The sequence below is a fragment of the Bufo gargarizans genome, chromosome 5, assembly GCF_014858855.1.
Source record: "Bufo gargarizans isolate SCDJY-AF-19 chromosome 5, ASM1485885v1, whole genome shotgun sequence".
Taxonomy (NCBI): Eukaryota; Metazoa; Chordata; class Amphibia; order Anura; family Bufonidae; genus Bufo; species Bufo gargarizans.
The window spans coordinates 98,018,796-98,036,276 of NC_058084.1; positions in this window are offsets into that span (position 1 = coordinate 98,018,796).

A 17,481-nucleotide genomic window follows, 5' to 3' on the forward strand; every position below is an offset into this window, starting at 1 on the left:
AGTCAATGGAGACCTGAACTTCAATTTATTATTTTAGATAGCATTTTTAAGACAGAATGCTAAAGAATATGGCCATTTAGGGGTTTAAACAAAACAACAACTCACCTCATCCACTTGATCGCGCTGCAGCAGTATCTTCTATATTCATTCAGCAGGACCTGCCAATGGACCTGCGATGAGTGCAATGACATCACCAGGCTCTCCCACGTGGTGAGCGCAGTGACGTCATCACAAGCAATGGGAAATGTAAACGTCATTTATAGATTAAACACCCTTTCCTCCCCTTGGCCTTAATGAGATGCCCGAGAGAATTTATGGCGAGATCCACTTTTATCCTCCATACTTCTAGCCTTGCGGCAGCTTTTTAGCAGTACCACACCAACAATCTTAGTGGTTTTGATCTATATAATTTGAAACTGTTTATTTATGTTCTATACTGTTTTTATAAGGAACAACTACTGTGTGCAATGTTGTAGACACTGTTGTCCGGCTTTTGCAGATTCTGAATGATATTCAACCATTTATAAACAATTTTCATCTATAGTGTCCTCAATTTGAAATCCTTGTTTTTTGTATTGGGAGATGGGGACACATGCTTTCTCATGTGACTCAGCTCCCTCTTTTCTGATTCCTGTAGGAGAGCTGACACCGCTGAGGCAGTATTCTCTAAGATTAAAAGAGTTTGTCTCCTAGGAGAACCAATCACATGGTTTCATCACAAGGCTGCAGTATTCTCCAAGATTGAAGGGAGTCGGTTTGTCCCCTAGGAGACCAAATCCCATGACCTGCAATGTACAAAATCTTTCAGACACACATTTATTGTTTCTCTTTAATTAATTGTATATCATGTCTGAAGATGTGTTGAAAACCTAGTGGTGAAGTTATGAGGCCTTGCACAAAAAGCTTGCGACTCTTAGAGAACTGCGCCAGCAATTCAATGGATATACTGGAGAACTGAAGAGCCATTTTATTGCTCAAACTCCTGTGACCTGTTTTGGTGCTTAAATGTGTATTTCTACATTGTTGCAGCTTCATGTAATCTGTACATTGCCACTGTAACCAAAGAAGGGATTCGTCCCCAAAACACATTTTACTGATAAATAGGGTTGAGCGAACCAGAACTGTAAAGTTCGGGTTTGCACCAAACTTTTGGATTTTTGGACCCCGGACCCGAACCCGAACATTTCAGTAAAAGTTTGGGTTCGGGTTCGGCATTCGGCGATTTCTTGGCGCTTTTTGAAAGGCTGCAGAGCAGTCAATCAACAAGCGTTTAACTCTGTGCCCTTAGAAGCCATCACAGCCATGCCTACTAACGGCATGGCTGTGATTGGCCAGTGCAGCATGTGACCCAGCCTCTATATAAGCTGGATTCACATAGCGCTGCACGTCACTCTGCTGTTACTAGTGTAGGGAGAGGATGCTGCTGCTGTGAGGGAGAGAATAGGAAAGAAACTTTAATCAGAATAGCAATTGAACTCAGCGATCTACATAGATTTAGTTGTGTGGGTGCAGCACACAATCTTTATACCCTGCCCTGAGCCCAGTGACAGAGGAAAAATAACTTTTATCCATCTGTTAGTTAGGTGGCCGGTGGCAGCCATTTTATGCAAGCTCAGTGCACCAGCACTGCATATGTGCTTTTGTGACATTGAAATCCAAGTTTGAAATACTGCAATAATAATCTGGGTTTTAAAAAAAAACACCTATTTTTGGCAATATTAGTCAGTGTGCAATTTAAGCTAGAAATACAGCTATAATTTTCTGGGTTTTAAAAAACACCCTTTTGGGGCAAAATACTCCATTTTACAGCCCTCGCTGGATCTGTACGTGTGAAATTCAAGTGTTATATACTGCTGTCATATTCTGTTAGTAAAAAAACACCCATTTTGGGCAAAATACTTAATATTGCAGCCTTTGCTGCATCTGTGATTGTTAAAAACAAGCTTGAAATACTTCCACTTTTTCTGGCTTTTAAAAAACAACCATTTTTGGCAATAACCTCTGTCTTGGGCCTCTGCCGCATTAGTCAGTGTGCAATTTAAACTAGAAATACCGTTTTAGTTTTCTGGGTTTTAAATAAACACCCTTTTTGGGCAAAATATTCAATTTTACAGCCCTTGCTGCATCTGTATCTGTGAAATTCAAGCGTTATATACTGCTGTCATATTCTATTATTAAAAAAAAACACACCAATTTTTGGCAAAGTACTTAATATTGCAGCCTTTGCTGCATCTGTTATTGTTAAAAAAAGCTTGAAAAACTTCCAAATTTTTTGGGCTTAGAAAAAACAAAAAAAATTGGCAATAACCTCCATCTTGGGCCTCTGCCACATTAGTCTGTGTGCAATTTAAGCTAGAAATACAGCTATAATTTTCTGGGTTTTAAAAACACCCTTTTTTTGGAAAATACTAAACTTTACAGCCCTTGCTGCATCTGTGCGTGTGAAATTCAAGTGTTATATACTGCTGTCATATTCTGTTATTCAAAAAAACACCCATTTAGGGCAAAAATATTAATTTTGCATCCTTTGCTGCACCCATTTTGGGCAAATTACTTAATATTGCAGCCTTTGCTACATCTGTGATTGCTAAAAACAAGCTTGAAATACTGAAAAACAAATATTTGGCAATACCCTCCAATTGGGGCCTCTGCCACATTAGTCAGTGTGCAATTTAAGCTACAAATACAGTTATAATTTTTTTTTTTTAAACACACATTTAGGGCAAAATACTTAATTTGCTGCCTTGTCTGCATCTGTCAGTGTAAAATTCAAGCGTTATATACAGCTGTCATATTCTGGTATTAAAAAAAAACACCCATTTAAGGCAAAAATATTAATTTTGCATCCTTTGCTGCATCTGTATGTGTGAAATTCATGCGTTATATACTGCTGTCATATTTTGGTATTAAAAGAAAAACACCCATTTAGGGACAAAACCTTAATGTTGCAGCCTTTGCTGCAGCTGTCATTGTGAGATACACCCTTTACATACTGCTGTGCTATTCTGGTATTAAATAAACACCAATTTTGGGAAAAAAAAAAATTTGCAGCCTTTGCTGCATATGTCATTGTTAGATACTGTTGTTCTATTCTGCTATTAAAAAAACACCCATTTAGGGCAAAAATCGTAATTTGCGGCCTTTTCTGAATCTGTAAGTGTGAGATACATGCTTAGATACCGCTGTGCTATTCTGGCATTAAATAAAAACCAATTTTGGGCAAAATACTTAATTTGCGGCCTTGTATGCATCTGTACGTGTGAAATTTAAGCGTTATATACTGCTGTCATATTCTGGTATTAAAAATACACCAATGTAGGCCAAAAATCTTAATTTGTGGCGTTGTCTGCATCTGTACGGGTGAGAAACACCCGTTAGGTACTATTGTTCTATTCTGATTAAAAAAAAAAAAAACACCCATTTAGGGCAAAATACAAATTTTGCAGCCTGTGCTGTATCTGTCAGTGTGAGATACATGCGTTAGATACTGTTGTTCTATTCTGTTATTAAAAAAACACCTAATTTGGGCTAGATCCTAAATTTGAGAAATATGAGGAGAGTGTCAAATAAGGGATGTGGCCCCGGTCGTGGTGATGCTGGTGAAGCTCCTGTTGCAGGGAGAGGACATGGTCGATCTGTGCCAGCTAAGCGCAAAAGTGAAACACTTTCCTCAGGTGCGAGTAGGCGACAGAACCTTCAGCAGCATTTGGTCGGGCCTAATGCTGCTTTACCAATGGTGAGGCCAGAACAAGTACAGGCGATAGTAGATTGGGTTGCTGACAGTGCCTCCAGTTCCTTCACATTGTTTCCCACCCAGTCTCCTGCTGAAAAATCAGAGTTAGCACCTGCAGCTGATGTCCATCAGTCTTTCACCTTACTCCCTTGCAAATCAGCCAAGCAGTCGGAGCCCTAATTCATGCAGCAGTCTTTTCTGCTTTTTGATGACTCTGTTAGCAGGGTTTTCCTGGGCCATCCACCTAGCCCTGCCCCAGAAGTGGAAGAGATTGAGTGCACCGATGCCCAACCACTTATGTTTCAAGATAAGTACACGAAAGGACCATTGCAGCACATCTCGGATAATGACGAAACGCAGGTGCCAACTGCTGGGGCTTTCGAAAGTGTGCAGATCGACAAGGAGGGCAGGGGTGAAGACTGGGTGGAAGATGATTTGGAGGACGATGAGGTCCTCGACCCAACTCGGAATCAAGGTCATGCTAGTAACCTGAGGCTGTGTAGTTCGGAGGAAGAGGCGGTGGTCGGACAGAGCCACCAGCACAGCAGAAGAGGGAGCAGGGTGCAAAAGAGGAGCGGCCGTCCCCTAGACAGTACGCCTGCTACTTCCCACCGCAGCAAGGGACCGAGCACACAAAAGCCATCTCTGAGGAGTTCCCTGGCGTGGCAGTTCTTCAGACAATGTGTTGACGACAAGACACAAGTGGTTTGCACTTTGTGCAATCAGAGCCTGGAGCGAGGCATAAATGTTCTCAACCTGAGCACAACCTGCATGACCAAGCATCTAAGTGCAAAGCACGAGCTGCAGTGGAGGAGACAACTCAGAAACAAACAAAGGTCTCTGGCTCCTTCTGCTTTCTCTTCTGCTGCAGTCTCGGCCTCTTAATCCACCTCTGGAGTGACAGTGCCAAACAGAGGATCTGCCAGCATCTCCCAAAAACTGGAGCGGAAGAGGAAGAACCCCCCCCCCTACCCCCTACCCACCTGTGATCTCTGGCCCTGAATGCCAGCATTTCAAAATTACTGGCCTTTGAAATGCTGTAATTCCATCTGGTGGAGACGGAGAGTTTTAAAAGCCTTATGGCGGTGGCTGTCCCACAGTACGTCGTGCCCAGCCGCCACTACTTTTCCAGGCGTGCCATCCCTTCCCTGCACAACCAAGTAGGGGACAAAATCAGGAGTGCACTGCGCAACGCCATCTGTTGCAAGGTGCACCTCACTACAGATACGTGGACCAGTAAGCATGGTCAGGGACGTTATATCTCCATAACAGTACACTGAGTAAATGCAGTGGCGGCTGGGCCTGAGGCGGATAGCAATTTGGCGCATGTACTTCCACCACCGAGGATTGCAGGGCGCTTCAGTTTGCCTCCTGTTGCTTCCTCCTCCTACTCCGCTTTCTCATCCTCTACCGTCTCCTCATCGGGTCAGCGTAACACCTTCACCACCAACTTCAGCACAGCCAGAGGTAAACGACAGCAGGCAGTTTAAAACGTATCTGTTTGGGGGACAAACCCCACACCGCGCAGGAGCTGTGGATGGGCCTTGAACAACAGACCGATGAGTGGTTGGTGCCAGTGAGCCTCAAGCCCGGCCTGGTGGTGTGCGATAATGGGCAAAATCTCGTAGCAGCTCTAGGACTAGCCGGTTTGACGCACATCCCTTGCCTGGCGCATGTGCTGAATTTGGTGGTGCAGAGATTCCTTAAATATTACCCTTATATGTCAGAGCTGCTGCATAAAGTGCAGGCCGTCTGTGCGTGCTTTTGGCGTTCTCATCCTGCTGCTGCTCGCCTGTCAGCGCTGCAGCCTAACTTCGGGCTTCTCGCTCACCGCCTCTCATATGCGACGTGCCCACAAAGTGGAACTTCACCTTGCGCATGCTGGCCAGACTGTACGAGCAGCAGCAGACAATAGTGGAGTTTCATCTGCAGCACGCACGGGTCAGTCGCTCTGTGGAACAGCACCACTTCACCACCAATGACTGGGCCTCCATGCAAGACCTGTGTTCTTTGTTGCGCTGTTTCGAGTACTCCACCAACATGGCCAGTGCCGATAATGCCGCTCTCAGCGTTACTATCCCACTTCTATACCTCTCTGAAAAAACGCTGCTGTGGATGATGGAAGAGGATGTGGCACAGGAGGAGGAGGAAGAGGGATCTGTTCATAGGGTTTCCGGCCAGTCATTCACAAGTGACTCCGAGGGTGGGTTCCTGCACCCACAAATGCTAGGAACACAATTGTCCAGCCAGGGCACAGTTCTGGAGGATGATGAGGTGGAGGAGGAGGAGGAGATGAAGGAGGAGCAACCATGTTCACAGCAGGGTGGCACCCAGACCAGCTCATGGCCATCACTGGTGCATGGCTGGGGGGATACAGAGGACAGAGACGATACACCTCCCACAGAGGACAGCTTTTCATTGCCTCTGGGCAGCCTGGCACATATGAGTGATTACATGCTGAAGTGTCTCCGCAACGACCTCCTGATTACTGGGTGGCCACTCTGCTGGATACCTGTTACAAGGACAATGTATCGTCCTTAATTTCCTCACTGGAGCGTGATCGTATGATGCGCGAGTACAAGCGCACGCTGGTAAACTTGCTGCTGGTGGCATTCCCACCTGACAGCGGGGCCCAGTGTAAGCACAAGGCAAAGGCAGAGGAGAAGAAAGAGGTCGCCAACGCAGCTGGGGCACCGCCAGCACCTCAGAAGGCAGGGTTAGCATGGCCGAAATGTTGAAAAGCTTTGTCAGCATGCCACAACAACCAGCACCACCACCTGATATGGAACATCTTAGCAGGAGGCAGCATTTCACCAACATGGTGGAGCAGTATGCATGCACATGCCTACACGTACTGAATGACGGGTCTGCCCCCTTCAACTTCTGGGTCTCCAAATTGGGCACATGGCCTGAGCTTGCTCTTTACGCCTTGGAGGTGCTGGCCTGCCCTGCAGCCAGTGTATTGTCTGAACGTGTGTTTAGCACGACTGGAGGGGGTTATCACAGGTTATATGTCCCAATGTTTTGGGGTGTACCCTAATAAAAAAAAAAAATTCAAATTTAAAACCAAAAAGCAGTGTAGGCTACCTCCTCCTCCACCGCTGCTTCCACCTACACCGCCACATCCACCGCCTCCTCAACCTCCTACTCCATATGGACCTCGTACTTCTAGATCAAGATTTTTATATATATTTTTTTACGTTATTAAAAGTCATTTCCCTATCCATTTGTTTGCAGAGCATTTACCATTCTCTTAACCACATTTTGATGCCATTTGCAGCCCTCTAGCCCTTTCCATGACATTTTTACAGCCATTTTAGTGCTCAAAAGTTCGGGTCCCCATTGACTTCAATTGCACTTTTTGGTGTAGTTCGGCCGAACCCGTCGAACCCGAACATCTAGGTGTCCGCTCAACTCTACTGATAAGCTTTTCTTATCCTGAATAAAGATACCTCTTCTATTGGATCTAGCACAGGTACTAGTGACTTTTTACTTTTTTTTTCTGTGAACTAATTTGTTCATCTAGAGGGGTGTTCTGATTACTCTAAAGGTACTTTCACACTTGCGGCAGAGGATTCCGGCAAGCAGTTTCGTCGCTGCAACTGCCTGTCGGATCCGTCAAAACGTGTGAAAACTGATGGACCAGGATCCTGATCCGTATGACAAATGCATTGAAATGCCGGATCCGTCTCTCTGGTGTCATCCGGGAAAACGCATCAGATATTTTTTCCAATTTTTTTTGGTCTGAGCATGCGCAGACCGCAACGCCGGATCCGTTTTGCCAGAACACTCGGGGTCGGATCCGGCATGAATGCATGTCAATGGGAAAAAATGCCAGATCAAGTGTTCCGGAATTTTGGACGCATGCTGCGGTATTATCTCCATCCTGAAAAGGCAAAAAGACTGAACTGAAGACATCCTGATGCATCCTGAATGGATTTCTCTCCATTCAGAATGCATTAGGATTAAACTGATCAGTTCTTTTCCGGTATTGAGCCCCTAGGACGGAACTCAATGCTGGAAAAGAATAACGCTAGTGTGAAAGTACCCCAAGTGATGCAGATCGTGGGACCCGTGATGCTGATCTGAACTCCTGTTGCGGCATAACAGAATACAGTTAAGCGCATCCATATTGTGCCTATCTCTATACACTCCTATACAATGGCTTTTACTCAGTGTTGCACTCTGACTTGTTTTCTACATACTGTAGCTAAGTAAAAAAAAAAAAAAACATCGGGCCCTGGGAAATTACACACTTTTGTGGACTGAATTTGCTGAAGGAAATGTGGTACCAAATTGCAGCCATTCAGATGAATCTGGTAACATGGTTAAACATTAAGAATATCTTATTGATGTGCACTATTTTTCCTAACCAGAATTTTTAATCTTATTTCTGATAACATTTCTATGTTATAATCAGTAATTAATGCTGATGAATCTAAAAATATTAATAATGGTTGGTGGATATTAATGTGTGGGCATTGCTCTTTTTCGCTTGCCAAATAAATAAATACATGTGTTCATCTTTGCATGATTTTCCATGAAAATCAGGTTGAATATCAAATAAAACAATCCATTTCTTAGTACTAGTTCTCCCTTATTATTTGTAAGAATACATAAATAAATATATTTGCTATCGTTAATGCATTGATGAGTAACATCAAATATAACAGTCATATGCATTCTAGGCAATTTTTTTATATATTTTTTTATTTAACATCTGCAGTTATTGCTACACTTGTACATTAATTATCTGAGGCAAACAAATGCGTTGGAAATGGACAATCTAGGAGAATTGAAAAAACACAGGTGCTTTGATAACAATCCAAATCAAAAGTGGACAAGCATAACTGTGCCTAAAATCAGAATTACATGTGGAATGTGATTATTCGGTTCCCCGGGAGAACAGCACAGAATAGTTTCTAAAATTGTTAATTAAAATATTTACAAATAATAATAGAACATAAACTATTACAAAATAATTGTGATTGGTATAAAGAGGAACAAATGCTGCAAATGCAAACACATGCACACTCACATACCGTACAACAACATTCATAAAGCCACCTGCAAACGGATGTGGTTTTCAAAATAGAATATCTGTACAGTTTTTCATGTAGAGTTCTGTGAGTTTTCGCATCAAAACCACCCCAAAAACTCCACGTGTTATTTGCCATTTTTGGTGCTGATTTGATACAGTTTTGCCACAGATATCACCCTTCAGTTGAAAAGGATGACAGCTGCGCCAAAAATCGCTAAAATAATTGACATGCTTTGGATATCTAAATCTGCATGCCAGGTCAGTTCCCTCATGAAAAAAAGAACCAAAGGGTACATGTGATTTGTGTAATCTCATATACTTTGCTGGTACTGTATTATGGTGCAGTATTTCTGCATAAGAATGTACAGGTAGCCTAACGATGGATCATATCTGTCACTGCATTTGCACCTTTTTTTTCTGGTGCATTTTCCTTCAAAACGGTGTCTTATCTGCTGTGGGACAGATTTGCACCACAAAATAGAGCAATTTGCTTGTAGAGATGTCGCGAACATAAAATTTTCAGTTCGTGAACGGCAAATTTACGCAAGTGTTTGCAAACGGGCGGACTGCCATAGACTTCAATAGGCAGGCGAATTTTAAAACCCACAGGGACTCTTTCTGGCCACAATAGTGATGGAAAAGTTGTTTCAAGGGGACTAACAGCTGGACTATGGCATGCCGGAGGGGGATCCATGGCAAAACTCCCATGGAAAATTACGTAGTTAACGCAGAGTCGGGTTTTAATCCATAAAGGGCATAAATCACCTAACATTCCTAAATTGTTTGGAATAATGTGCTTTAAAACATCCAGTGTGTGTATACGATCAGGTATGATGTTGTATCTATCAGGTAGTGTAAGGGTTACGTCGGCTTTACAGTGGCAGACCAAACTCTGAAACCACCAAACTCCCCGTTTAACGCACTGCAGACAACCGCAAAGAGTTGTCAATAGTTGACACACTCATGACATAAATTTTATTCCTGTTGAGAGACACAAGACCCAACACTCTGGATGAGCTTAAGGCCGCTATCGAAGCATCTTGGACCTCCATAACACCTCAGCAGTGCCACAGGCTGATTGCCTCCATGCCACGCCGCATTGAAGCAGTCATTTCTGCAAAAGGATTCCCGACCAAGTATTGAGTGCATAACTGAACATAATTATTGGAAGGTTGACTTTTTTTTGTATAAAAAACACTTTTCTTTTATTGGTCGGATGAAATATGCTAATTTTTTTAGATAGGAAATTTGGGTTTTCATGAGCTGTATGCCAAAATCATCAATATTAAAACAATAAAAGGCTTGAACTACTTCAGTTGGTGTGTAATGAATCTAAAATATATGAAAGTCTAATGTTTATCAGTACATTACAGAAAATAATGAACTTTATCACAATATGCTAATTTTTTTAGAAGGACCTGTATATATATATGGAGAAAAAAAATATATAAAAGCAGACTGATGTACCAGCCCTAAAAAGGTTTTTTTGGGGTGCTGTCAGGACGCTGTCCTTACAGCAGATAAGTCTTTGAGGACTGGAGTGGACACAGAACACTGGCCTAGCTAACGATTTCCCTATTAATTCAGCAGCAGCAGCACTCTCCCTGCTCTAACTAACACTACAGCTTCAGAATGAATCTAAGATGGATGCCGTCCTTGCTTTTTTATAGGAGGTGGGAGGGTCTGGGAGGGAGGGTATGCTGCTGATTGGCTGGAATGTGTCTGCTGACTGTGAGGTACAGGGTCAAAGTTTGCCCAATGATGACATACAGGTGGCGGACCAAACATCGCATATGTTCGCCCATCACGGCGAACGCGAACAAGCGATATTAGCTGTTCGCCGGCGAATAGTTTGGGACATCTCTATTTGCTTGTCCATTTGTTAAAGTTAGTTAAAAAGTGTGGGCGTGACTTACTGCTTGACTAGGATTTTTAGACATATTTATGGATTGCACCATTTTAAAATGACATAAACGGTCTTACGCCAGTAAACTGAAGAAACATCTGTAGATACATTTACAGATGTGACAAACAGGGTGCAACACTTATAAATTTGCCACAAATATCAGCAGTTTATTCTCCCGTAAAAAAGGACTTTGAAATCATTGCACATGATAAATTATACAAAGTGTGTTTCAAAATGGTATTACATTGGTCTTATTTCTGTGATAAGTAGTTATTAAGCAATCGCATAGGCACAGTTTCACTTATAGCACCTCGCTTTTTTCATGACTTAGTTAGGGTTGAAGAACACAGCTGGCCCCAGAACATTGGTACCTATTATCTGGTGTGTAATTCCCTGCATAATGTTTAGGAGGTGGAGGGCCATACCAAATGGGAGTAAGTAGAGTACTGTATATGCAATTACTGTGCTCAATGATAAATGTAAAAAATTATTTTCATATACTGTCAAGAGTATAACAAGAGAAAGGAACAGAAATGTGGTCAGGCATTCCAGAAGCAACAAAAGGAGCTAAAATCTTCTGAAATACCTGAAAAAGTACACAGAAGGTGAAAAGAGCAACACCTGAAATAACCAAAATCCAAGGGGGAACATATGAAAACCACTCACCTCCTTTGTGCATTGTGCACAAAACCCAACATGCCAAATAGGGGTACCTTAAGCTGCAGCCTCGCTGTCTTACCAAAAATAAAATCCGGTTAAAGAGTATAAAAAGTAGTGAAGAAAAAAGCAGGCTGCTCACAGGCACTTCTTCCTGAAGAAACTTCCAACTAATTAGTCTTAGTTAACGTAGAGCGAATCGAAGTTCACAGAGTGGACTTCGATCCAAATTTTAGGAAAAATTCGATTTGCCATGAAGGCAAATTTCCTTGTGCTTCATAGTAACATATACATTTTCCCTAAAAAAAATCTATGCTCACCTCATCCATTTGCATGTAAAGAGTCTACCGTTGCCATCTTTAACATCCCTCTTGAAATCTTGTGCGCGGTGACGTATGTCATGACACCGCGTGGGATTTCGCGTCGGATCTTCAATCAAGATGGTTGTGGTGGACTCTTTGCGATCAAATGGATAAGGTGACAGCCCTCAATGGTTGTCTCAGATGCCGCAGATATTATTATGGCATCGGAGGGGTTCAATGAAGAGGGTGGTTCAAACATCATTTCCCATCATTGCCCTCTTACTCCCAAAGAAGACAAAGTTATTTGTCATGGAGCAAATTTCTTTGTGAAATTCAGTGAAGCAGCTGAATCAAATTTTTGAGAACTTAGCTCATCTCTAGTATTGGTATAACACATTTCAGGGCTGGAGCAGCCCCTTCCTCGGGCATCACACAATAACCAAGACAAGTAAAAATCACACTTAATATATGCTAAAAGAAAGGGACCTTCCATCCGGATGTTACATCGAGGGTTACAGGTTATCTAAAAACTTGTTAATATGTCATTATAATCCTTAGAGGGTCAGCATATAATCCGAAAATTGCATGAACCAATAAATAAAAATTTATAAATACATCTAGAGATGAGCGAAGTTTAAAAAAATTTGATTCGGCAGATTCACCAAAGTTTGCCAAGAAATTAGATTTGTTACAAATCGCTATAAATCAGGTATACCATATGTCACGTGAGGAAATGTATGGAGCGGGTTGCTGCAGTGAGCCCGCTCCATACGCGGCAGGAGTGGCTGTATCATTCAGCAGACACCCAGCTGCAATGATGGGGAATGGCTCTCCCGCCAAACCCCATCATTTAACCCCTCAGATGCTGTGATCAACACCATCATCACGGCATCTGTGAGGTAAGTCAGAGGGATTCGGCTCCACGATCAGAGCCCTAGCCCTCCAATTGATTACCATGGCAGCCTGCACACTTTTGAAGCTTTCCATGGCTGCCATGGTAACCTCCCTTCTGTGCTGTGCATGATGCAAAGCTCAGCAAGGAGAACGTCAAAATGCTATTCACCCTAATAAATCTCTACTAGGTTAAATAGGAGGGATCAAAAGATCCCAGGTTCTAGTCCCCTAAGAGAGTTTCCCAATTTTATATATATATATATATATATATATATATATAAAACATATTAGGTATCGATGCATCCAAAAATGTCTGAACTATTAAAATACTAATAAAAATTTCCTGTGCGTTGATTGGCATAATATAAAAAATAAAAAAAACACCATTCATTGTTTTTTTGTCACCTTTCCCTCCCAAAAAAAATTAAGTAAATGTGATCAAAAAGTTGTACCACAAAAATGATACCAATAAAAATCTAAATTTCATCCTGGAAAAAAAACAGCCCTCATATAGCTCTGTAGACTGAAATATAAAAAAGTTATGGCTGTCAGAAAAGGGTGAGGCAAAGAGCATTTAGATTTTTTCAGCAGAAGTTTTTTTTTTTTTTAAGTAGTAGTAAAACAAACAAAAAAAATATACAGTTATAAAGTTTGGTATCACCGTATTCCTATTGGCCTGTAGAACAAGGACTTTATGTCAATTTTAGCATACAGTGAACTCCAAAACCTCAGGGGAATAGTATATTTTCTTTCAATTTAAAAATATAAAAATGCACACATTAAAATTATAAATGGCTCTGCTCTGTTAAATGTAAAAGTACTGAAAGGACAGAAATTATTTTTTTACACTGCAAACATAAATCCCTTTTAAAAAAAATATGATTTCCATATTTCAAGTATAAAATAAAAACGATATAAAAATATACTAGGAACCGGATTGTATTTTGCATTAAAAATGTATTAGGGTTAAAACCAGATGGTCCAAACGAGGTGGATGGATCAAACATGACCGCTGGATTATTGCCATGAGGGACAGGAGCCTGAAAACTAGTAGCTGCCATATATGTTAGCCAAAAAGGGGCTGTTGCTGATATGGGGTTTGGCTGGTTAGGTGTGTGGCACAATATGCAAATTATTGCAGTTATGGCCTTCAATCTCCTGGAAATGTCCCTTTTTTATGAGAATTACATAAAGCGGCCACATGGGGCCAATAGTTTACCACTATACAAATGTTTACCTAATAATTAAAGTTACGATTACCTCTAACCCTTTCATCCTGAAACTACGTATGAAGAGTACCTCGTGGCACAGCAGGTGACCTGCAGTTGGATCCAACGAACTGATAAAAAAAAGGAGAGAAAAAGTCATGGTGCTTTTCCCAGAGTGAAAGAAGAAGAAAGCCCCGGCCTGCTCCTCCCAGTTGCAAACCCACTTCTCCAACCCCAACCACTCTTCTGCCCTACAGGTAGAAGACCCTTCTTCCACCATCTGCTTTTTCTCCTTTTCCACATCATCTAATACCAATGATAATGTCATCAGGAATATCCAGCTCCTCCTCTCTCTGCATCTTGCTGACTTTTCTTGGACATGGAGACTTTGACGGATGATTGGAAAGAAGTAAAGCCAGCAAAAGATGAGGATGGTCATCATTAAGACCTGCCCCCTAAGGGGTGCATAAAAAATAATGATTTCCATATTCTACTACACACTACTTCCATAGTCAACTACATGGAAAGGGAGAACCTGTAGTTCTAGCAACTTGGCCAGGTGCACATTCAGCTTCTGAGCTGTTGGATGAGTGAATGTATACTGTTGTCTATTTCCAATCACCTCAGTGATCGATTGCTGGCAAAACAGGTGACGAGGAGATGGAGCATCAGTAACAATAGATGACATTGAAGTTGATGGGAAGAACAACAGTTTCATTTGCTGGCGTTTATGAGCCCTAACTGTTGGAGGGTGGTGCAAGCTGGTGGGAAATGCAGCAGTTTCTGCATCAGGCTGTAGCTCTAAATAAGTGGCATGGTTTTCCCATGCCACTTTATGGTGACACTCCATGTGTTGACGCAAGGCTGTTGGGCCAATATTAGCATCCTAGCCTCACCTCAACCTCTTCCCACACATCCTGCATACTGCCACACTAATGTCAGTGACTGTGTGAAATTATTCCACACTGCCAAGTATAGCATTTTTTCTCCACCGCTGCGAGATGCCTGCCTGCCGCTCCTTTCATGAACCCGTACACTGCTAGTGTGTTCCTCACTGGTAGTCTCCCGAGTTACAGACAGTTTACCACTTGTTTGACCCAGATCTTCCACTGCTTCCACCCTGCTGTCTCACAGGCACCCTTGCATTCTGCTGTCTCACAGGCACACTTCCACCCTGCTTTCTCACGGCATGCTTCCACCCTGCTGTTTTGCAGGCATGCTTCCACCCAGCTGTCTCTTGGGCACGCTTCCATCCTGCTGTCTCACAGGCACGCTGCCACCCTTGACCACTGATGATGATGATGCCCCCTCTTCATCTGGCTTCCACGTGTGATCTGCTACATCATCATCTACATATATTTGCAAGTCACTTTTGTCACCCTCACCACTTCACACATACACAGGGCAAAATATTTAACGTGGCCTAATACTGACACTATGTAACGCAACATCTAATAGAAGGTATTCACTATAATCAATTTAGTTCCACTGCACAAATGTACAGGGCGAAGTGTTTAACCGTGACATCACACTGATGTTATGTAATGCAACAGCTAACAGAAGGCACTCACTATAATCAGTTTAGCTCCACTGCACACATGTACAGGGCAAAAAACTACCATGTTTTGGAATACTAAAATATGGGATTAACTCTGTGGATGCACTAGAACGTCATGCACATGGCAATTAAACACCACCTGCAGTCTCCTTAAAGAGGACCCTTCACCAGAATAAAACTTCTAAAGTAACTATACAGGCATGTAGAGCGGCGCCCAGGGACCCCCCTGCACTTACTATTATACCTGGGCGCCGCTCCGTTCTCCCGTTATTGCCTCCGGTATCTTTACAGTTAGGCTCCACCCAGGGGAACCTGCCGGCGCCTCCTTCTCCCATGCTGCAGTGCTGGCCAATCACAGCGCTCAGCTCATAGCCTGAGAGGCTTTTTTCTCTCTCAGGCTATGAGCTGAGCGCTGTGATTGGCCAGCGCTACAGCATGGGAGAATGAGCCGACGGCAGGTTCCCCTGGGTGGAGCCTAACTGTAAAGATACCGGAGGCAATAACGGGAGAACGGAGCGGCGCCCAGGTATAACAGTAAGTGCAGGGGGGTCCCTGGGCGCCGCTCTACATGCCTGTATAGTTACTTTAGAAGTTTTATTCTGGTGAAAGGTCCTCTTTAGAGTTGAGCGGACACCTGGATGTTCGGGTTCGAGAAGTTCGGCCGAACTTCCCGAAAATGTTCGGGTTCGGGATCCGAACCCGATCCGAACTTCGTCCTGAACCCGAACCCCATTGAAGTCAATGGGGACCCGAACTTTTCGGCAATAAAAAGGCTGTAAAACAGCCCAGGAAAGGGCTAGAGGGCTGCAAAAGGCAGCAACATGTAGGTAAATCCCCTGCAAACAAATTTGGATAGGGAAATGAATTAAAATAAAAATTAAATAAATAAAAATTAACCAAAATCAATTGGACAGAGGTCCCATAGCAGAGAATCTGGCTTCACGTCACCCACCACTGGAACAGTCCATTCTCAGATATTTAGGCCCCGGCACCCAGGCAGAGGAGAGAGGTCCCGTAACAGAGAATCTGTCTTCATGTCAGCAGAGAATCAGTCTGCATGTCATAGCAGAGAATCAGGCTTCACGTCAGCCACCACTGCAACAGTCCATTGTCATAAATTTAGGCCCAGCACCCAGGCAGAGGAGAGAGGTCCCGTAACAGACAATCTGGCTTCATGTCAGCAGAGAATTAGTCTGCATGTCATAGCAGAGAATCAGGCTTCACGTCAGCCACCACTGCAACAGTCCATTGTCAGATATTTAGGTCCAGCACCCAGGCAGAGGAGAGAGGTCCCGTAACAGACAATCTGGCTTCATGTCAGCAGAGAATCAGTCTTCATGTCATAGCAGAGAATCAGGCTTCATGTCATAGCAGAGAATCAGGCTTCACGTCACCCACCACTGTAAGAGTCCATTTTCATAAATTTAGGCCCAGCACCCAGGCAGAGAAGAGAGGTCCCGTAACAGACAATCTGGCTTCATGTCAGCAGAGAATCAGTCTTCATATCATAGCAGAGAATCAGGCTTCACGTCACCCACCACTGTAAGAGTCCATTTTCATAAATTTAGGCCCAGCACCCAGGCAGAGGAGAGAGGTCCCGTAACAGACAATCTGGCTTCATGTCAGCAGAGAATCAGTCTGCATGTCATAGCAGAGAATCAGGCTTCACGTCAGCCACCACTGCAACAGTCCATTGTCATAAATTTAGGCCCAGCACCCAGGCAGAGGAGAGAGGTCCCGTAACAGACAATCTGGCTTCATGTCAGCAGAGAATTAGTCTGCATGTCATAGCAGAGAATCAGGCTTCACGTCAGCCACCACTGCAACAGTCCATTGTCATAAATTTAGGCCCAGCACCCAGGCAGAGGAGAGAGGTCCCGTAACAGACAATCTGGCTTCATGTCAGCACAGAATCAGTCTTCATGTCATAGCAGAGAATCAGTCTTCATGTCATAGCAGAGTATCAGGCTTCACGTCACCCACCACTGTAAGAGTCCATTTTCATAAATTTAGGCCCAGCACCCAGGCAGAGAAGAGAGGTCCGTAACAGACAATCTGGCTTCATGTCAGCAGAGAATCAGTCTTCATATCATAGCAGAGAATCAGGCTTCACGTCACCCACCACTGTAAGAGTCCATTTTCATAAATTTAGGCCCAGCACCCAGGCAGAGGAGAGAGGTCC